Source organism: Silene latifolia, chromosome 1 (genome assembly GCF_048544455.1).
Source record: "Silene latifolia isolate original U9 population chromosome 1, ASM4854445v1, whole genome shotgun sequence".
NCBI lineage: Eukaryota > Viridiplantae > Streptophyta > Magnoliopsida > Caryophyllales > Caryophyllaceae > Silene > Silene latifolia.
In genome coordinates, this window is record NC_133526.1 from 95451267 (window position 1) to 95454444 (window position 3178).

At 47.1% G+C, this 3178-nt stretch overlaps 1 non-coding gene across 1 annotated transcript; it reads right to left on the reverse strand.

Annotated features, from left to right (window-relative positions):
• Positions 1 to 660: 660 nt before the first annotated feature.
• LOC141622107 (small nucleolar RNA R71) lies at positions 661 to 767 on the reverse strand. The gene has a single exon (XR_012532871.1). It is a non-coding gene; the product is annotated as a small nucleolar RNA R71 (small nucleolar RNA).
• Between the last annotated feature and the right edge of the window lie 2411 nt (positions 768 to 3178).

A 3178-nucleotide genomic window follows, 5' to 3' on the forward strand; every position in this document is an offset into this window, starting at 1 on the left:
TTTCTTAGTTTAAGGGACATCCGTTCCTTAAACTTTTCTTATATTCTTTTTGTAGTTTCTTCTTATGCGCAGGTCACGGGGTGGTGAACTAGTACCATTCAATCCTGAGATTGAGAAATCCTTGCGCGAGTTGAGACGATCACAAAGGGTATTACCGACAGAGGAAGAGCTGAGTACTCTGTCAAGTTACTACGAGAACGCTCTGTTCGAAGAAGATCCACCTACATCTCCCGCCTCTACTTCTTCAGCTGAGACAGTCACTTCTCCGAAAATTCCAAATCATGGGTCAAGAAGCAACTATTGCTAGTCACTCGGAGCGGCGGTGCGAATCTCTACAAAGGATTCGAACTACCTGGGGAGGCGAGAAAATTGGAGCCGAAGCCTTCCTATATTAACCTGGTTGAGAGAAACCAGTTCGGGGGAGCTGCAAATGAAGATGCAGCCAAGCATATGGAGATTTTTATTGATTATTGCTGCTCTATACCCCCGCCGACCGGTGTGACCCAAGACCAGATCAAGGAGACCATGTTCATTTTCTCTCTTCATGATGCTGCAAGGGAGTGGTATAGAGATCTGGATCGAGCCGCTCATGGGATCACCGATTGGAATTCATTGGCCTTGGCATTCTACAAGAATTATTTTTATGCCTCGAAGACCAATGCCATTAGAGCTCAGATCACGAGCTTCAAACAGGGACCTGATGAGAACTTTCATGAAGCATGGGTCCGTTTCAAGAAGCTGGTGCGAACCATACCGCACCATGGGTTCGAAAAATGGAGTCTCTGCAATCGCCTATAACGGGTCATGACGATCGAGGGCTATTTTGGATGTCATGACCAATGGCCGATTTGCTGAGAATATGGGAGAGACTAAGGGGTGGAAGATCATAGATGACTTAGCCACCCATAAAGTCAATATGGGAATTCCGAGAGGCAATCAAAGGAGAGTCTGCTGAATCTTCCTCTCAGAGCGCACTAGAAGCTCTCACTGCAAGGTTTGACAAATACGAATTGTGAGGAGCTTCAAAAGGAGGGATGTACCATGTTAATGCTTTGTTTCGACGGTCCTTTCGTCTCGTAGGAGATGTGGAGCCGAGGGGGACATGTTTGAAAAATTGTCCTAGTCCCTTCGAGTCTTGTCTTTGCCTTTCAACATTATAGGCAGACAAACACGTACTATGAGCCGAATGTCCATCCCAACTTGAGGTGGAGTAGCCGAATGTCTTGAATCCGACTCAACCTCCACAAAGAAGAAGAAGAAGCAGCGCCTTATGTGCCTCCACATAAGCGGCCATATCAAAAGCCTCCGTATGTTCCTCAAAGAACAAAGAACAATGCCAAAATTCCGAGTTCACCGAGTTGAAGAACTTATTGCTGAAAGAGTCCCAAGCTGGAGAGGCCGGGATGAAGATGCTAGAGAGCCAAATTGCTCAATTGGCTAGCAAGAATACCACTCGAGCTCCGGGACACTTACCGACTCAAACCGACCAAAAGAAGACCCTTAATGCCATCACGTTGAGGAGTGGGTCCACCCTGGAGGGGCCTGCTATGGTCGAGGACGATGCTGCAAAAGATGAGGTGAAACCGAGTCAAAACAAAGCTGGAACGAGCAAAGGAAAGAAAAAGGCGTCTACCAGGTATATCAGTCGATCGACTGACATACCCGGTCGATCGACTGAAGTATGAGTTACAGAAGCTTCTGGCCCTGTTCAACTCAGTCGATCGACTGACATCACTGGTCGATCGACTGAGATCGCTGCTGATAGTGAGCCTTTTCGTCCTCCGATGCCCGACAACTTGAGGGATCATTTGTTTCGGGGTACGACAGTCCCGAAAATATTGGGGCAAGACCCGAGTGCTGATGGGCCGTCCCGGCTCCGAGATACGACCCAATGTCGATCAATGGTTCATATTTGAGACGGTCTGAAGAGGGGTCAAGCTTCAACAAAGAGAAGGTGGTGGACTTTCAGCCTAAGTCCACGGATGCCGTCATGCGCGATTTAGAGGAGAGGGCTAAGCTACTTCTTACAGCCCCATATCCGGAAAGACTAGTGCCGACGAAGGAACAGGTATCTTTCAGTAAATTTGAAAAAGTTATTCGTAGCTTGAATGTACAAGTGCCTTTCCTTGAGTTAGTTAATCAAGTGCCTGCTTACACTAAATTCATGAAACAACTCTTGTCTAAGAAAAAGTCACTTGAAACTGTGCATACTGTCGCATTAACCAAAGAGTGATGCTCTTATTTATCTCACACTGCACCTCACAAACTAGAAGACCCGGGTAGTTTTTCTGTTCCTTGCAATATAGGTACCTTCTCTATTGAGAAGGCATTATGTGACTTAGGAGCTAGTATAAGTGTAATGCCCTTGAGTCTTGCTAGGAAGCTCAAATTGACTAGGTTCACAGTGACCGACATGACAGTACAGATGGCTGACCGATCTGCGGTCCAGCCAATAGGGGTCTTAGAGGACATCCCCGTGCAAATAGGGAAGTTTTTCTTCCCTGTTGACTTTGTGGTGCTCGATATGCCCGAAGATGCCCACATTCCCATTATTTTGGGTAGACCATTTCTGCACACTGCTGGTGCAGTCATAGATGTTGGTTCGGGTACTTTGACCTTTAAAGTGGGGAAGCACTCCATTGTTTTTGCCCAACCTGCTAAGAAGAAAGACCCTATGTGGCCTGTCACATGCAATACGGTTTCTGAAAAGAAATCGTACTTTATACTTCCTGATATGCCTGTCCCTATTTCTACTCCTGTTGTGACACCTCCGCCCCAGACTGGGAGCAAATTGGAGGAAGATTTGTCTATTTCTGATATTGCAGGAGCTGGTTTGGGGAAGGAAGAGCCGCATGTAGCTCCAGCTGCGAAGGAGCCGATCATTTCACGAGGAGGTCTTGGTTGCCTTAGCTATGGCACTGATGAGGAAGTTGATGACGAGCCGGTCAAAGTGAGAGAGTCCGATTTGGATTCCGACGAGTCCGAAGAGATCATTGACTGGGGCAATATAGAGGCTTTTGACCCGTTGAGTTTGGCGGATGCTGAAGTTGAGAAAGGTGCAGCCAAGAAGATACGCACCGTTGAGGCTACCTCTTGTAGCCAGAAGCCGACGAAGTGGGCCACACCGTGGCCGTTCTTGATCAACTATTAGTTGATCAAATGCTTTATCAAACATTTA